The sequence below is a fragment of the Homalodisca vitripennis genome, chromosome 2 (genome assembly GCF_021130785.1).
Source record: "Homalodisca vitripennis isolate AUS2020 chromosome 2, UT_GWSS_2.1, whole genome shotgun sequence".
NCBI classification, from domain to species: Eukaryota; Metazoa; Arthropoda; class Insecta; order Hemiptera; family Cicadellidae; genus Homalodisca; species Homalodisca vitripennis.
In genome coordinates, this window is record NC_060208.1 from 207,556,566 (window position 1) to 207,577,309 (window position 20,744).

Sequence of the window (20,744 nt, forward strand, 5' to 3'; positions counted from 1 at the left end):
TTCTTGTTAGGCCGCCGAGCCGAGTCCAATCCGGGCCTTCACAATTACCTCAAGACTCTTCTGCTGAACACCGCTCCACAAAAGTTGTTTAACACATCTCCTCACTCTCAAGGTCACGTCATTAGAGCCCCGCGACTCTCAGAGGCGAGAGTCGAGAGGGAAACTTTGAGTAGATCAAAGTAAAAACAGTATATTAGAGCTCTCGTAAACGAATACGTTACGATCCAAAAATAGCTCTGCATCAAGGTCATTAGACTATTCAAATGTGTTTCTTACTGTATCGTCACGGTTTCAGTTTTTGATACATGCTGTACATTGTACAATACGCAACCAACTCATAATTTATGTTGTCATGACGTAAACTTTTAAATGCGTGATTTCCCAGAATACAATTTGAACAGTGGCTGTACGAATTATGTTGAATTATTTACTGTTAGTTGTTATAACAATGTTAGGAAAACAGCTGTGTTTATGTTGCTAACTATGGAACATAACATTATTTTTATCTTATCAGATCTTACAGTAGCCCCCTTTAGATAATTCTGATACCGAAAGAGGTATGTTTTTGTATTGATCAAAGTTTACAAGATACCCAACGGTTTTTGTTTCTTCAAAAACAATGTGCAAGCAACTTCTCGCCGAGTATGTTGTTTAATACGAGTATGAATGAAATGTTATAGAAAGGAATAAGCAGGGAGCTGTTTTATTACCAGAAAAGATTGAATCTTCTTTGCAAGGATCGATAAAGAATGAGTTATATCAATCTAGAATGACGTACATTACACGTGGGGGGAGAGGGAGGTTCGACTATAGCCGAACTAGCTGGGTGCTGAAATCCGGTTGCCAAAGTCTGATTACATATCTTCGGTTTCCCAAAAGAATTTAGACATGCGAGTATTTGCACACTTTTATCTCTCGATCGTACATACAATTCTATTACTAACATCACCTTTACACGCAAACGTTTATTTATTTTCCAGAAAAAAGATTAATTTGTTAATGTTTATACACTAATAATAAATGCTTTGTGGCTGTTCCTAATATTACTTTGTTTTCAAAATATTTTAAATATTCCTATGTGATTAGTATGAGGAAACAAACAGGATTTTCTCGGACATTTTCCATCGTTCGTTGATAAAAAATCAGTAACTCTACGTTTCGAGATCTGCAATCTGATCTCTTCTTCAGGTCAATAAGTAACTTAAAACATGGTAGTTGAAATGGTGGGACTACCATCTCAGTGGTTAGTTGAAATCGTGGGACTGTCATCTCAGGGGCTAGTTTAAATTATGGGACCGTCATCTCAGAGGCTAGTTGAAATAATACAATTGTTATCTCAGAAGATAATTGAAATGGCAGGACTACCATCTCAGTGGTTAGTTGAAATCGTGGGACTGTCATCTCAGGGGCTATTTGAAATTATTTAACTGTCATTTCAGGGGCTAGTTGAAATGGTGGGACCGTCATCTCAGGGGCTAGTTTAAATTATGGGACTGTCATCTCAGAGGCTAGTTGAAATAATACAATTGTTATCTCAGAAGATAATTGAAATGGCAGGACTGTCATCTCAGAGGCTTGTTGAAATGGTGGGACTGTCATATCAGAGGGTAGTTGAGGGACTGCAATCTCCCATCCACCTGACAACTATTGTGTATGAAGACCGACCTAGCAGATTAATAACCACAATATAACACCAGTATTGTACTGAGTATGCAGTGAATAATAAGAATACCATATAAAACACAACAAATTAAACAATATCGATAATTATACGTGTTCGGTATTAACTATTCGATTCTAAATCATTCGTTTTATTTGATTTTGACGGTGGAAGAACAACGCAGGCGGTGTGCTGCTGTCTCGAATTTTATCGTTCGGTATCGACTATATTTAAACGTTATTTGTTTATGTTGATTTTGAGTATCATTCCCAGTATTGATGTTCACAACTTTTTGTGTTTCCAAGGTGACATAGATATTTTGAGTTACCTGATTTTTTTGCGTAGCTGGACTTTTTATACATTTCATAAGTAGTCCAGATTTTAATTTCTTTGGATAGTTTGAAAGTTTAGAACAGTTGTAGATTTTAACTAAGACGCCAAGGGTTTAGGATGCAATCTTGACCTTCCTGAATTGGAATAAAAATTCAAAACCGAAGGTGGGAGTTCAGGAAGCGGTTGGCAGTGTTGAGACGCCGCCGCTTCGACTTGGCCAGGCCCAACAAACACAAAAACAGGTGCTCCAATAAAGCAATTTCCATTAAGAATATTGTGTTTGTGTTAGCCAGAAAGGGAGGGGTGGCCCGGTATGGATTCGCCCCCCCCCCTACCCCCCACAGTATGGAGACCGCCCAGCAACTCCCCGTCCCACCGCATACAGTGAACAACTGTTAACTGCCTTATTCCGCGTCTCCCATCCGTATTTTGTCCTGTAATTGCTCATTATTTAGCTCTCTGAGAGCGCTCTCGGTGTTATTTTCAAGTTGTGAAGGTCATTTGCAAAATAATAGGATGTTTAGAGAGGAGCTAGATTACCGGCTTTGTGCAACTACATGAAATCTGTGAATGTTGAGCTCCAGTTCACCTTTCTCTGACGCTGTCACAGACATGTGTGCGTATATACAGGGTGAATAAGAAATGAGGACCCCCCTCTATTTTGTTCTAAAATTTATATAAGGAGATATACTTAGGGTAGTGGTGCAGAGTGGAAAGGAACTTTCATTTGGTGATTTTGAAAATGTTTTGCGTCCTCAAAATGCGGAATTTTGGGGAGAAACTCAAAATTTTTCAATTGTAAACCCTTCCCAAGTGACCCCTCATTTTGAAGAGCATACAAACTTAAAGAACCGTAAAAACCAGATATGCGAATATTTTTCTGGTAAAATTGGTCATTATTTTGTATGGGAACGATGTAGGGATTCACAACTCTTTGCGGTTTCAAAATGAGTCGTCACTTGAGAGGGGTTTGTATTTTAAATTTTTGTGTTCCCCCAAAATCCAACATTTTTGAGGGACTAAAATGTTAAAAATCACCTCATTTCTTCATTGCACTAGTACCCAAAGGTTGTCTCCTTATACAATATTCAGAACAAAATAAGGGGGGGGGGGGGTTCTGACTTTATCCACTCTGTATATTGTTCTTGTAAAGTTCTAAACCTGACAGTCAAGAGAGTATGAAAGGCTTATGAAACTGAGATGGACAAGGCTAAGTAGTCAGCTACATTCAGTGCAACATCAGTAATTTCACTGTTGATCTTTAACCCTTTCACTGCAAACATCCGGTTTCATGGACGTTAAAAAACATTAACTGTCAATGTCTGTAAAATAAAACATCAGAAATTTACGCCTATACTACAAATGCCTGTTTTTCAGTACTGCTAAAAAACTTATAATGAGTAATAATCATTTAAATTGAACGTGTTATTATTACTTTATATGTAATTCTTTTACCGACAATTCTGTGAACAACTTATTTATTTCGGTTGTTTAAGTTAGCACGTTGTGATTATTGAACGTATAATTACTAATTAAATTACTTGTATTGTTGTGCTTCATAAAATACCAATAGAAGTGTTAGCTATAAATGTTTTATTGGATCGGAAATGTATTGTGAGTAACTGATGAATTTTATTCAAAGAGATGAATTTTCAATATTCTGTACCAAGTCAAACTGAAACATTCCAAATAGAAAGGAAACACTTTGCTTTAATTTATTATGTAATACATATTAATACTGATTTTTACATTCTTAGAGACAAATAAATTGGCATTCTTCTGTCTTGATATTTGTAGATTGTTGTGTATCTTCTGCCTTGATATTTTTAGATTGTTGTGTATCTTCTGCCTTGATATTTTTAGATTGTTGTGTATCTTCTGCCTTGATATTTGTAGATTGTTGTGTATCTTCTGCCTTGATATTTGTAGATTGTTGTGTATCTTCTGCCTTGATATTTGTAGATTGTTGTGTATCTTCTGCCTTGATATTTGTAGATTGTTGTGTATCTTCTGCCTTGATATTTGTAGATTGTTGTGTATCTTCTGCCTTGATATTTGTAGATTGTTGTGTATCTTCTGCCTTGATATTTGTAGATTGTTGTGTATCTTCTGCCTTGATATTTGTAGATTGTTTGTGTATAATGTATATGTGTATGTGTAGAATACACGAAATTGGAAATAATATTCAGCTAGAACGTAACGATCAATATTTCTAGATAATTAATGTAAAAGTACGCCCACATTATGTGCCACGTAACAGGTTTCAATAAGGTTGCATGCAAAATTTCAAATATATAGCTTGTTTCATTCTCGAGGTGTTCTACAGACAAGCAATCAACACAGAATATAAAGATTGCATCCTCCCGCACACAAAACATTACGTCAGTCTATTGAGTGATAGGCTTCAATGACGCTCAGCCAAAACCCATACTTGGACATGTACCATCATAGAACTCGTTCTTGTGTATGTAGAAATGAAGTTCAATTTAAAACGAAAGTATACAGATAAAATCTTTCTCGAGATATCTTGCTATGTTGTACATTCACATTTTCGTTCATTAAGTTAATATTTCATAGCAGTGTTCAAATAATTAAACTTTCGGTGAATTAGGGAAGATACTACAACGCAAGAATGCCCTGAAAGAAAATCTTGTCACCGTCTTTTGTCTCTATGCATAAAAATGTCACATTATAATCTCATATAAGTGTACTCATTTTGTTTGAAAATTAATTTATTCTACTATTTTCTCATTGCTATTATGGTCACCAATAAGGCCAAAGTAAAAATATTCTCTAACGCTCAGCAAAATCCCATGGTGTGAGACGAATAATCTTCAAATTTAATGTTCCCTATACAGAAATGAAACTTCATATAAATTTTCAAGTCTGTAGGCCAGTTTGTTTCAGACATATCGAGCGGACAGACATACTGGCAGATCGAAATTAAATTTGGCCAGATATTCATATAATAGGCTTCGATAACGCTCAGCTAATACACGTGTTATCTAAACTTTATCAGTGTATTAATTACTCAACCTTATAAAAATTGAGGATAAAATACTATTTTACTTTAATAAGCATGCCGAATCTTGTAATGAGAACAGCGTAACGTACATATCTTGTGATATCTCCGGAGTGCTACTATGTTATTGGCCAGCTTCTGAAGAGTCATTTAGTACCTGATTATTAATTAGCTGTAGCCTGGACTAAATGTGCCTTGTTAAAGTTCACCCGGATCTATTCTTAACTAGTTTTCAAGTCTTGTTACTGCAATGAAACCGTTTTTTACATATCATTTTTTATGCATATTTTTCTTTTTTTCTCTTTGGACAAGAAGCATCGCAATTTCAGATAGTTCTAAAAGGACCTTTGCGTTGCTTCCGGAGTGATAAGATATTCTGAATGGGTAAGGTTGAGGATAGGGGCGCCTCCTGTCTAGATCCACGAGGAAGAATTCAGGGTATTAAAGTAAAGTAGTCTTATTTTACCAGGCGAAGTTAGGGCAACGAAGCCCTCTCTAATACTTAACCTGGAGACCAACGGCTTAAAGGTGACTTCCGAACCAGCACCAATGGTCGGGCAGGCGGTCTGCTTGCAAGGACAGGATCGCTCAGCGGTCACTCATCCAAGCAGCAGCCACGCTCGACGTTGCTTGATCCGGTTATCGTGTGATAACCGTTGTACCCGCTACACTGCGCTATTGGCCAAAAAAGAGTTTTAAACTCAGTCATGTTTCCTTGGAAGAAGGGGAAGTCAGCTCTGAGCCAGCCTCTCTAGTCTAAGTCGGTAGGGGGTGGCATACTCTTATGTCTACGCTAGCAAGAATCTTTGAATCCTACCAACTCCAACATTCATATCCTGCAGTAGACTAGACCTATCGATCTACCCTTGCACCTCAGAATCTCTACGTTTTCGGTGAGTGATGTGCCGCTCTTTGTCATCCATCCATAACGTTGCACAGATTTTAGTGACACATCACTTTTTGCTGTACCCAGTGTAGGTTCAACTGGAAGTTATAAAGAAGATAATCCTCCTGGGGGTGCATAAACGTTTAAAAACATTTTCCAGAACAGAGTGACATTTGGGGACGAATAGGCGCCATTGGAAAAACGGACAATGAAGGCCAATTTGATATTTTGTGTCATTTTATAGAAAAAGACACATCACATTTCAAGTTTGTGGGTAGGTGAATTGTGGGTAATGGTAACAAAAACGTTACGTGATATAAATTTAAAAATAAATTTGATGTACCTCACTTACAAGGACGTTTTTCATACATCCCTCAACCACCCCCTTGCGGTTGAATCCCAGCATTTATTTCCTAAATCCATTCATCTACAGAATACAATTTGTAATTAAACAGGAGGCTCGATAATAGTTAATCAGACTGGAAGAGTATGCGATCGGCGCGCAGTGTCACTTGGAGACAATCAGCAGTCGTGTGCAGCGTGCAAGATGTGCAGAAGTGCTGTGAAGGATCTGCACTGCTGAGGGCTGAAAGCGCCTCGTTAGGTGCTGATGAAACTCCTGAGCCGTGTGAGACTTTGACTACTCAACAGCGTAACGAACATATTGTTCTTGTGCACACACATCACGAGACTGTCTAGTGGTTGTCACCGATTGTGCTTCTTGTGCCATTTGCAGCGCACGGAATTGGGTAAAGTGAATTTGTTAACGCCGCGCCAGGCAGACGCACGAACGCACAGGAGCGCGAGCGCGCCGCTCTCACATTTCTGTCAGAAGGGTGCGATGAAATTCAGAACCACAACACACTTTTTTTACAGTTTCCGATCATTAAATTGTTTTATTACCAACAAAATATATCTTCTTGAAAACAAAAATAACAATACTTTTGTCTAACACTTCGTACACTCCGCAGAATATAACAAACTATTACAAAAATCAAAAATGGGAATTTATTAGGATTTATAACAAAACGAATAACAGTATAAGAATGGCCTTCGTTAAATTTTAAAATCTCAGAGTTCCCAAACTACATCATAATATTTGTCAACCCTAATACAATTATTAGAATTTATTCTGTACACCAATAAAAATGTTGAAGATAGAGCTTGTATTGGCTATTCTTATTCACTACATAGAGAACCCACCAACCAATACTAATAACTTTTTATTTTGTGAGGCCTTTCGATAGCAAGCCTATCTTTATCAGACACATCACAAAAGTAAATACAAAATGTACATTTGGTTTTAATAATAGTTAGACATATGAGATTTTAATATTAATTTGTCCTGTGTGGCGTAGTGTGCAAAATAAAATTAAATCATTACCGGAATATATAAATGTTGAAAGATAGTTTTGTAATCTTCGTGAAAGCATCATTTAATTTTTTATTGGTCCATCTTCTTGATTTAATAAATCTTCTGTATTTGTTATATGTATGTAATAGGATTCAAGTGTATTTAAATATCTACGCGACTATTATGTAAACTATTATTAAAAACAAATTTAATTTTTGTATTTTCTTTTGTGGCGTGTCTGATGAAGCTTAGGCCTATAGCCTTGCTATCGAAAGGCCTCACAAAAATAAAAAGTTATTAGTATTAGTTGGTGTGTTCTCAATGTAGTGAATAAATTACGCCAATAAGTACAATTTTATTGTATATTAAATATTTTGGAAAACTAACCCAGACGTTGTCACAGCATATGCGTTAGTGTGATGTGTGTTTTACTTCTTGATTTGCAGTGACAACGCCTAGGTCCATTTTATTCTGTCTAGACTCAAAGCAGTTTTGGGGTATGATTCTTTTCTTTTTTTTAGTTTTAGTTTCAGTTTATTTCCACACGTTTTAAGTTTCAAGTCCGTTTATTTATATTAATTGTTTTAACACTTGACGATGAGGTGAGATTTGAATCCTCGAAACGTAGTGTTATAAATTAAGTTAATAATTACAGAAAACTCAGTTTGGTCAATGAAACCATCCTAAGCTACCAAATTTGGTAGATAGGTTTGAATAGGTTACAGGGGGAAAATAATTGTGTTATTTCTTTAGTATTAACAAAATGGTTGAAAATTGTTAAAGTCAAGTAACAAAAAAAACAGTTTACAAAAAGGTTCAAAACAAAAACAACAACAACAAAAACAAAAATATTCTCAAAATAGTTGTTATCTAGTACATTTTTTATAATTAAACTGGTTTTTTAATTATTTGACTTTAAAAACTTTCAACAGACGCCGTTTTGTTAATATTAAAGAAAATATCACAATTATTTTTTATTTTCCTCTTACCTATTCAAAACTATGTGCTAAATTTGGTTTCTTTAGCTTTACTAGTTTTCGAGATAATACAGTAATTTATTAATACAAAATACAAAAAGGCGGCTAGCGGCTAAACAAACAGGAAATTGTAAAAAATCTACTCTTCATTTTTAGCTTAGAACATCATACGTAACATCTGACATGTATAGCCCAACTTTTATGTTACACCTTGTGTATATATTTTACTTTTTAACTTGCACATTATTATTATTTGTTAACTAAATTATTTATATCTATGCTTACTTCTCCTTTTTTAAATTATCACTAAATTACTTTCAATTAGTGTTTGCTTCTTTCAACGTAAATAAACTCTACTTCATTAATTCTAAATCTGTTTACGCTACGTAAGTATTATTCTGTTACGTGCGTAAGAGAAGCACATTTCAGCAATTCGCCAGAAAATTATACAAATAAAAAACCCGATTCTTAAGAAACTATTGTGATCGTACTGTCTGGAATCTTTTGTTGAGACAGGGTTCGGGGCAGAAGGGGTTGAGATGGGGTAGCCAGGGTATGGGCCAGAGAGGACACAGTTTTTCAACAAAACTTGCTATATTTGATAGATATTCTGGTGCGGCAACTGCCCCGGGGTAGTTTTTGTTCCCAAGTTTTGAGACGACGGGTGCGCGGCTATCGCCAACTTTCAGATATTGTGTGCGTCCACCGCAGTGCCGCCGCCGACAATCGATCGCCTTCCTTTTTATCGGTTTTACAGGATCGATTCTCCGCTCTTTTCCGATATTTCATAAACAGTTAAAACACTCCAGTTACTTTCAAATACGATATAAAATTATTGTCAACAATAAGCAGTTTCAATCGATTTAATGTTCAATTTTACACTATACCATATCTAAAAGTCCTTCTTGGAAAATCTGGTTTCTTTTTCTTTCAGTCCTAAAATCTTTCCGGTTCACGAAAGAACCGTTTTAGCGTTATTTGGAAATAGATAGTTTGCAATCAGTAAGTGCCATTTTTCAAATAATAATAATAATATTCTTTGTTTGAAGTCATAGACTTAAACATTATATAATCTTAATGGGCATTCTAGTTGAAAGAAAGACTTAAAAATATACTAGCATTAAAAAGCAAGCAGTAGTAACAAAATAATAAACCGATGAAACGGAACGAACGTTTTTTACTGAATTGAATTAAATTTATTTCCGAATTACTGCAACTTTACTGACCCTAAGGTCAAATTTTGACCCTAAAATCAATAGAGTTCTTCCTTGCACCAAGAGGAGCCTAAGTACAAAGTTTCAAGTCTCTAGGACCTTTCTATCAGGAGCTATCGAACAGACAAAAAAAGACACGATTATTAAAAAACTGTAATAAAATGTTTTGTTTTTTACCTCCCCCAAATCGAAAATTTTCAAATCTAAATACGATAATATACGTAGTATAAAATTTTTTAACAAGAATATGTATTTGAGTGAATAATTAAGTTTCATGTTATATAAATAAAGATAGTAAGACAATATCACTTCATTGTGCTTTTATATTGACACCTCTTAATCCACTGAACGAGAATGCTATAATTTAGTTACTTAAACAGTTCCTATAGAATATATATATATATATATATATATATATATATATATATATATATATATATATATATATATATATATGGCTATAGACCATGAACTTTAGTATTAAAATATTGTTATCGATAGTTTATGATTTATTTGAAGTGTATTTTTGAAGATGGAAAAATTATGAAGGTAACAGGACATTTCCTGAAATTCGCCATCGTTCAGTGATAAAAAAAATCAGTAACACTGCGTTTCGAGACCTGCAATCTGATCTCTTCCTCAGGTAAATGATTAACCTTAGGATTGTTCGTCGATACATCACTGTCGAATTAACATGGATTCACTATTACACTCCAGAGACAAAAAGGCGGTCATAACTGTGGATCTTTACTGGTGAACGGGTGCCGAAGTAGGGATAGACTGAAATTGCAAGGTAATAGCTACAGTCTTCTAGGATGCACAGGTTAGTATCATTTTCATCGACTACTTGGGAAAAGGCAAGACGATAACAGATGTATTATGCGACGCTGTTGGATAAGTTGGGCGAGGAAAATCGAAGAAAAGAAAACGCCTCTTACCAGAAAATGCGAGTGGGCATACCTGTAAGGTGAAGTTCGAAACGTTGCAACATCCACCGTATTTGCCAAATTTTGCAACCAGTAAGTTTTCCCAGTTTCCCAAGTCGAAAAAAATGGCTTGGTGAACGTCGTTTACTTCAAACGAGGAGGTTATCAAGCAAATGAATGCTTATTTTGAAGAACTTCCAAAATCGTATGTTTTTGGATGGCTTCAAAGTTTTTTTTAATAAGGTTGGGAAAATGTGTAGAGCTGAAAGAAGATTATGTTGAGAAATTTTAAAAATGTCGATAAAGTAGTTTTCTATCTTTTTCTAAAGCACGGCCCTCGTAATACATAAAAATAAGTAATGCCATACCCAATGTTTGAAACCAGACGTAGTGTTTGCGGGAAACAAATCAACAACAAAGGGATGACGTAATATCACGCACAATGATTGACCTTACTCTCCAGTTTAAATAATCAGCTGCATGATGTAACGCTTCGCCGTATTCTCCTTTTCCTGGGAATCAACTGTTATGAATATTTTCCACTGGGCGTCTGAAACACAGCAACTCATTGACAAACTTCAAGAAAGAGTAAACAACATTGACGTTCTACTACCGTTTGTATTTCCTTACAAAATAGTGTAAAATCAATTTTGTACAACGCCAGAAACACACTGAAACGAAGGGAGAAGGGAATATGTGAGCAAGTCTAGAAATGACAATGCGGTCTATTAACTGAAGTATTGACATGGACGGAATACCTGGTGTGGTGTAGCCTCTGCAGCTCTGGCAGTCATTTCACTCCTTGCAGGCTCACTGAATATTGATGGTAGAAGAACACTAGTGATCCATTCTCAGCGTCCGAGGTGTCAGGCCCGAACAAACTGAAAACTACACGCTGCAATTAGACCCATTGACAGTCCGGTTTTTCTGACAATTTTACCGGGAATTTTGCCGGGCCTCGCCACACGTCTTTTTGAATGGTACCGTGTCGACGGAGGATGGGACATGACGGGGCATTAATTTTTGAATAACCTAACAGAATATTCATACTTCGGTTTTCATTCACCGCAGATGAAATACACACAGAACCCATAATTAAGTCGAATCTGCGGCTATCGTCTCTCCCAAACACACCTAACCCATAATTAAGTCGACTCTGCGGCTATCGTCTGTCCCAAACACACCGAACCCATAATTAAAACACCTCTGCGGCTATTAGCTCTCCCAAACACACCTAACCCATAACTAAGACACCTCTGCGGCAGTTAGCTCTCCCAAACACACCGAGCCCACAATTAAGTCGACTCTGCGGCTATCGTCTCTCCCAAACACATCGAACCCATAATTAAGTCGTCTCTGCGGCTATTAGCTCTCCCAAACACACCTAACCCATAACTAAGACACCTCTGCGGCAGTTAGCTCTCCCAAACACACCGAGCCCACAATTAAGTCGACTCTGCGGCTATCGTCTCTCCCAAACACATCGAACCCATAATTAAGTTAACTCTGCGGCTAGCGGCTCTCCCAAGCACACCGAGCCCATAACTAAGTCCACTCTGCGGCTATCGGCTCTCCCAAGCACACCGAGCCCATAATTAATTTAACTCTGCGGCTAGCGGCTATCCCAAGCACACCGAGCCCATAATTAAGTCTACTCTACGGCTATTGGATCTCCCAAACACACCGAACCATAATTAAGTCCGATAGTTGTGTCCACTCACTAGACAGTAAATGCGATAGGGTGCGACTATTTTTAACGTCAGATTAGGCGAGACGGCAACGCGATTCACTCGTCAAGTAGAGTGATGTCATACACGACCATTTCCTCTCTCAGTTTAGTGATGAGATCAGCAAAGTAGTTGTTTTAATAATGGGATCTATGACTGGCACTTGTTCAAAATCAACAGCCTTAGTTTTAAATTCATTGCAGTTATTTAGAGTATAATATAAGTTTCCTAAATGTTACAGTTTTGTTGCAGTTAATTTTTAAACTCAAAACATTTACTAAACGTTTATACGATTCTTAATTAATATACTACATACATTCAGGAAGATCTTATTCTATGTGTATTTCTGTTTGCAATATAAACGTTCGTAGTAATGCGGCTTTTGAGAGATTGGAGAAATCATATAGTCTTTTGCGGTTAAACACACATTAACAACTAAAATATAATAAAACAAATCTCATTATTTGACGTTATTGAGAAATGATCTTTAAAACCTGTGGAAAATGTGTTCAAAAACATGCAGAAACCATCATTGCATACTGAAAATCGTAGAAGCATCGAAATTTCTCATATTTAGACACAAGACGTCAGAGATATTTACAGTTTTTTTTTTTTTTTTTTTTTTTTTTAATAAAAAAGTGTTAAATCAGAGACGTACCCTAACCATGTTGCATCTATGGCACAGTCAAATTGAATCTCGTATAAGACATCGAAAAAGTATTAAAAAGCGAAAGCTTTGATCAGGAAGGGTCTTGCAAAATTGGCAACACTTTTTTGTAGAACAATTTGAAAAGTACACAGAATTAGTTAATTTTATGTCGTTACAATGTTCAAAGTCGGCTATAGAGGAGGTCTTTTGGGTTTGTATAATCACTTGCTTTACATTCTCCTCTCTTTGCAATAAGTGAGAAAACAGAGGGAGTAGGACAGAGATTATGGAGATGTTTCTATGTGTATAGTTATTTCTAAACCAATTAAATTTGTCAAAATCCAGTTTTCTGGTATTTTACCTAAACAAATTCTCTGCCTGCCACTGCTCTGTCGCTCAGACGATGAGCAGGGGGTCGGAATAACATGCCATGCGGGGGTGGAGTGTAAAGCCAAGCGCTAACGAGTCAATAAGAGGTCCGTACATCTGGTTATAATAGGGTGACGGTGGTCGAGCGATTAGCAGTGTAGGAGGGGTAGTCGGTAGTCTGGCGGCGCGGCGACCTTGACGATCGATGTGCGCGCTTGTACGGACGCGCACTCACCCCTCTCCCCCCGCAGATACACCCCCCTGCCATGGTCCGACGTTCGTGGCACCCGCTGCCTTATCGCCACGCAATCGCCGTGTTTAGCTATTTTATGCCACCAGCCCATTATTATGACTCACTTCCATCAACAGTGCAGCCAACTTAACAACTGTAACAGTGATTTGACGTGTTACAAATTATACAGTACTGTTGCTGTCCCAGCGCCGGATTGATTTTTACCCTTGTCAAACCCCACCTGATAAGAATGGGTTTCCCGGGTTGTTTATGAGGGAGAAAACATTTTTATTCTATTACAACTAAGCTTGGATTTTTAGGTTATGTTTGCTGTGTCAGAATTTTAATCACCTGATCTGTAAGGATGTGACGACATCTCGGGTGATAAAGATAACTCAAAATGTTACAATTATTTGGGGTTTAACACGTTCAAGCTTTAAGAACATTTTGTAGGTTTCTGAATTTAAGGATCAACATGCATATCTTGCACAGTACAAATTATTAGCACACTACATTAAAACACCTGGGAAGCAACAGAACTTTTAGCAACTCTTTCTTATGTACTTAAAGTAACCAATTTAAGTCCATTAAGTATTTTGATTGTATTAGTCATTCATACACTTCTTCCTTATTAACTAATTAGTTACGGCACAGACAAAGAATTCAAATGGTGTGGTTCTGGTAGAGGCGTTGCTATTTAGTATATAAGAACAGTGATTTTCCATTAGGAAGAGAAAAACATGACAGAAAAAATGGTTTCTAGAATAGGAAGACATCTTCCTAATACTGCACAGTTGTTTTGCTACGCATCACATGAAAATAAAGAGAAATTCTTCTTTTGCTCTTTATTTGGAACTAATCAGATTTTTAAATATATACAGTGAATTTTAAATATGTACTAAGAGAGGCGTTAAGCCAGTGATGCATTTACTTAGGATATATTCTGTCTCATCTAATTCCTTCAACCATTTCTCAAAGCTTTTGTCTTCTCTCGGACAGCTTGTGTATTTATTTCATACAATATGTAATTGTTAGTTTAAAATGTATTATTAATTATGAACAACTGATATTACCGCGGGAATTTTCCACATTCACCAAACATATTTTATTTTTTAACGCGGAGTTTCGAAAGTTTGTGTCAACTCCCTTCTTCAGGTCTGAAATTCAAAAACTGTTAACGGTGTAAAAAGTTAAAAATGATTGAACTTTGACTTGGCATTTTTTCATGTTTTATCTGCCAATTCCTGTAACGTTTAAAACTTTTTGTTTAAGTGAAACCTAAAGAAGAGAACAGATTCTAGTTCTGTTTCATTGTTTCAAACGTATAACAGTGACGATACCCGTAATGTTATCCTTTGCAAGCATAATACCCATATCCAATCCATCCATCCCTTCAGAATATGGGATTATAGGTTTAAGCCCTTGAACTCAGATCATGAGTGCGCCAAAGCTCCTAGCACTTAGGCAGGTCTGATTAGCTGATAGGCCCTGTGCTATTGATGCTATTGACTAAGTTCCATTGACTGTATGTGTAAAGCATTTTGCAGCAGGGTCTAAGACGTTGGATTTCTTTGATTTTAGAAACTCTTGAGAAATTGTTCTATCATTAAACGTATTTTTGTACATTGAAATTCAAGGAATATATTATTTACATGGCTTGGACTTCTTGTAGTATACACTAAAGTTTATTTCTTCAGAGTAGATCGATATAATTTTGTTATCATTTAATTTACAATTGTCACAGCTAAGAAAATCCCTGGGGTCTTTTTCGTTTAAGGGCCAGCACAAAAGATCCTAGCTTGCCTATTCAAAACTCAGATCACGCGATGCTTGCCCGCTGCGCAGCGCTTTGCGCTGCTTGCTCTTTTAGAAAAAAAAAAATTAACTCAAGCTTGCAAAGTCCAAGCCCAGATCAACTCACCACGCTTTATTGAACAAGAAAAACTAAGTATAAATAACAGAACTAACGCAGGTTTCATTACAGGCAAAAGATAAGCGGCGCGCGTTTATCACTGATAAGAAAATACGAGTTTATACTAGAAGTAGTACCTGGACTACTGCCCTACGAACTAATAACACCAAAAAAACGATTAAATGCACTGTCAGTCAGGTATAGTATGTTTGTAAGGTGCAGGCCCTTAAACGAAAAAGACCCAATCCCTGAGTTTCTGATTTTATTATTTTTTACATAGTGAGAAAGTTTGAATAAAACAACACAAATTCCCATAACAGGTTTGTCATATTGCACGTTTTGCAACATGAAACAACTGGCATTAAAATCCCATATTGTTCTACAAATCTGTTTTGCTTGCTTTTACGCTCAATGGCAGCAATTTGCAGGAATACTTTGTGCTAGAGTGTGATATGTCAATACTCATTAGATGCAGTTCATACTCACTGAAACTAATGCCACATAATATTACCTCATCGATTCTTTTAGACGGACTTGATATCTGACATTAAGGCTCAATTATGTTGACTTTGAAATGCCAATTGAAACTACTAGAATATGAGGACTAACTCGGTCAAATATCATTGATGTTGCATATCTATTAATGTTACCTTACAGCGTACTTGTCCTCAAAGTTAGAAAACACACTGAAATCGAAAAGAAATATCGTATTTTGTGTTTTGCCATGATAATTCATGTAGCTTCCTTCTCACAAATTGCTTTAAATTCAGATTTCTGCCCTCCACTCAACACGGAAGTACGAGTTCTTACCCATAGCAATATTGCGACTATTGTCGGACAGCTGTTTGCGAGACCTTTTTAAGGTTTCGGACAGTAAAACAGAAAGTCCTTCTTTTATAATTTATGACTAATTTAATTGTTATTTAGTCTCATAAAAACTAGCAAAAAAGTTCATACGAAGGTATGTCCTGAAACCTTTAGTTTTCTGTCTATCTGTGTGTATGCGTTTATTTATTAAAAAAATATATCTTTTGAACCAGTTAAGATCGAGTTATCAAACTTGAGAATTGTATTGACCTTTGGTAGACCTTTGGGAAAATAAAAAATTAACAAAATCCTTTTACCCGTTTCAAAATGGTGTCTGTTCAAAATTTTTAAGTCAACAAAAAAACCGGTATAATTCTAAAAGATTCATAAGTTACTAACTATTTAGTAATGTTTATACCAATTCCAACGGTACCTTTTTCAAAGAAGTCCGTCAACACATGAGCAAGCACGATCATTTTATTGGTATGCTTGCACAAGCTGGGAACAACTAAAATTTTGTCTTTTGATAGGCATAGGCTGTTTTAAATAGGTTATACAAATTTAAAAGATAATAACTATTTAGAAATTGTTATTACAATTCTAACGGCACTTGTTCCAACAAAATCCGTCAACGCATAAGCGGGCACGACCACTTTAAATATACGCTTGTACAAGCCAGGAACAACAAACATGTCCCAGTTGAGAGGTATCAGTTGTTTGTTGGTATGACTAAATAGGGTCAGGTTCCTTATTTCACCCCATGTTTTTAAATCGCTACTATAGCCACGGAATTGATTGTTTTAACTATTTATGATCATAGATGAGTACGGAGGTACTAAACTAGATAGACACTGTTTGTTTTCCTTGACGACGTCTTATCTTATCAGCATCAGGCATGCCCAGACTGTTCTTGTTATCGAAATGAGACGAGTGCCTCCGGCCACTTCTTTTGGTTAATAAAAGAAAAACATCCCTCGAGATAGTACCTATCAGTAAAATATAAAATTCTAGAGGGGCTGATCAGAAATATAAATTGAAATGATTAGTTCACATCAAACAATCAATTCCGTGGCTATAGTAGCAATTTAAAAACATGGGGTGAAATAACGGAACTTGACCCTAAATAGTTAGTATGTTATGGGTTTTTTATAACTATACCGGTTTTTTGTTTTTTTACAGACAGTTTTTTAAACAGACACCAGATAGACCGTAAACTAAAGATTTTACGACATACGTCTATGTGAACTTTTTTGCTCATTTTTATGTGTAGAACAAAGTCCCAAAGTATTAGAACACGTTTACTGAACACCCTGTATATACATATATAAGTCTACTTTTTCCTAACTCAGTAACTAGAGAACAATTTCGTACAGTAAATATTTCATGTGTAAACATTGCTATAATATCAGTGTTTATGTGAACAGATTTGTTATTGACTTCCACAACAGCCAGCTATCGCGACATTCAAGCGACAGTTTCCGCGACTGAAATTGCTTTCCTTGTTCGCGCTATGCGACAGCAGATGCGCAAGTACTCTCGCAAACGTAGCTCATGTGACACTACCTCTCGTGTGACTATTTAGACCAGAAATTAAACGTAACTAAGACTGTACGACTGTGTCCAAACCTGGCGGTAATTCAAGTTACACGCATACCAAATATTTTACTTTTTAACTAGTTCCCACTTTTTAATCAAACACCTATTGTATTTAACCTAACAATCTTATTGTAAACTTCAGACGTAGTTCACTGGCGAACGTACTTTCACTATTAAATCTGTAGGGTATATAGTCAGTCAATGTGAACTTTGAAACAGCTACTGCCCAATGGCACACTGTAACGAGTACAACGGTTATCGTAAGATAACCGGATCAAGCAACTTCGAGCGTGGCTGCTGGTTGGATAGTTTACCGCTGAGCGATCCTGTCCTTGCAAGCAGCCCGCCTGCCTGGCTGTTGGTGGTGGTTCGGAAGTCACCTTTAAGCCGCTGGTCCTCAGGTTAAGTGTTAGAGAGGGCTTCTTAGCCCTTACTTCGACTGGTAAAATAAGACATCTTTACTTTACTTGTATTTTACCTTTCACCGCAAACCCGACCTTCTACACGCAGTGTAACAATGTAAGGATGATGAAAAAAGTTTCTCATCAACAAGGCTATATATTCCTTTAATGAATTCCTGTGATGATTCTGGAGGTAGAGTACTCCATAATTAATAGTTTTATACTAAAAGCTGTTGTACTTGTAACTGTTTGAATTGTGACTGTTTTAATTTTAACTGTTTTAACATTTTAACAACTATAATAATTGTATTTTAAACTTTATCCATTTCCTGTGATATATCACTCGTATTTTCTGTAATGTATTCTTGTTTTTTTCTAATCTACTTAAATCCTGACACTATTCTTGTATATATGTGTATATGCGAAGTAAATAAAGCTGTTTTGAATGGAATTGAACATTGGTTGGTGCCTTTTGTTTAAATCAGTAAAATTGAAAAGAACACGCACAAACATTTTACCTTACGACATTTATTTTGAAGTCGCAACAAAGAAAGGCGTATTAAACATTTTATAATTGCAACCGAGAACAATACAAGACACATAAGTTGAGGTTATGCGTTTAAAATAATTGTCTAAGAAACAAGCAGTATAACTCACAACTTTAACGGGTGTATCTGGGTTATGATAAAATAACGTGATGAATGGTGGTGCTCGTGGAGTGTCTTCTCAACCAATTACCTGCCGTCTTGTCGTCTCAGCATACTAAGTAACCAATACCGTGTTCTAGACAAATGACACACTTGCCTTGAGCATAACAGGCTTGCTTCCACAGGATCGTTCGTCTTCTGAATAAAAACTGATACTTTCAATAAGAACTGCTGCTTTCGTGGGTTGCTCTTGAAAACTCAGCAGTGTTTATATTTCTATAGCTGTTGCTGTTTTTGTAACAGATGAAAAAGGTGTAGCGTTATTTTTAGCTAATGTACTATTTTATCAGTCGACTTTCCAATATAGCCACCTTTAATAAGAACTGCAGCTTTTGTGGGTTGCTCTGGAAAACTCAATAGTTTTAGTATTTCTAGCGATGTTGCTGTTTCTGCAATGGATGAAAAAAGTGTAGCGTTATTAGTAGCTAATGTACTATTTTTATCAATCAACAGTCCAATAGCCAACTTCAATGAGAACCAGCTTTTTGGGTTGCTCTTGAAAACTCAGCAGTCTTAGTATTTCAAGAGCTGTTGCTGTTTGTGTAACAGGTGAAAGAGGTGTAGCTTTATTATTAACTGATTTACTATTTTATATCAATCAACAGTCCATTAGCCAACGAGAATCAAAAAGTCTTTAAATTTTACGTGGATCTCAAACATGGAAATTCCTATTTCGACCGAAATCGTTAGGCTGGTGAAACTAGTTTCCAATTCCAGAATTCATACTTTGCCAACTAAGGGTGATGTGAATTTTTCTTGAAGTCTCCAAGAACATCGAAGAACAACGTCGAAGTGATGGTCCGAATTCTTCTCAGTCTCTGAACTAGACTACAGAAAAATTAACATACCGCTAGTCTACAAACGTACGTTTTCAAAAACTGACCTGTAAATTTGTAACTTACCAGCACGTAAAAATAGTAAATGAATCGCAAGTAGATGATTCATTTCAATTCAATCCAGCAAACAAGAGTTATATGTTTTCCTATTTCGTTTTGAAAAATCAAGTTTAACTTAATTACGTTGTAGTAGAGAACTATCATAGTTTACATCATACCGAATAGAATACAGGGAGGCAGATTTAAATGAGCTATAACTGGAATTCTTGCCGTATAGCCTAAAAGTGAGTCACAGTTCTAATATTATACCTACTGTTTATCGTTCGAATTAATTAAATAATTATTGGCTATTTTTGTTAAGAGTTAATTTCCCTATTGAATTTGGGAAGATGAACTGTTTTACTACATTTATGGTTGAAATGTATTGAGAGGGTCGAAACCCCTAGATACTGATCTGTGTAAAATTGGGTAATTCTTAATCGATCTTTTAATCTTGTGGTTGTAGACTTTAATAAGCGGCCTACACTCATTATTGTTGTTTTATCGAATGGGTTGATTGTGTGTATAATGCTTTTATAGCGTTTTAACATGACATAATATGATTTCAACTTAGTTACAGTAATTTTAATGTAAGTAATAAAAAGTAAGAAGTAACTAATTTATGTAGAATTTGAAAATGGCGATCAATATGAAGAAATTATGTGAGATATTCGTATATATATTTGGGAATAGCTCCTGGTTAACCATAGGGGGAATCTTACCTTCCATTTCACAAAAGCGGGTACTCACTGCTATCCACAAGCTGTAAATATTGTAACGCTTTTCTGATATGTAGGTCTAGGCCATATTTGGTTTTGTTATTTGTAATGTTATTGTAAAATTTGTTATTAAAATTGTAATGTATTATTGCTCTTGTTGTGTACGATTATTACACAATATCGAAGTCTGGTAGTGCATTTTGTGAATACATTATAATTGTTCGTCAATAACAATCGAATAACGAGTGTAGACCGCTTATTAAAGTATTCCTTTTGTGCTCCAAATTGAACACAATGTCAGATTCACACTGTTCCAAATGAAGACGTGTACTCTGCGTTACAAAAAATTAAAACTAGTGAAGTTCAGGCTATGTCATC

General features: G+C 36.1%; 1 protein-coding gene across 3 annotated transcripts in view; it reads left to right on the forward strand.

The window, feature by feature from the left end:
- LOC124355341 (voltage-dependent calcium channel subunit alpha-2/delta-3) overlaps nucleotides 1-20,744 on the forward strand; it is a 159,895-nt gene that overhangs the window by 76,943 nt on the left and 62,208 nt on the right. The window lies entirely within an intron of this gene.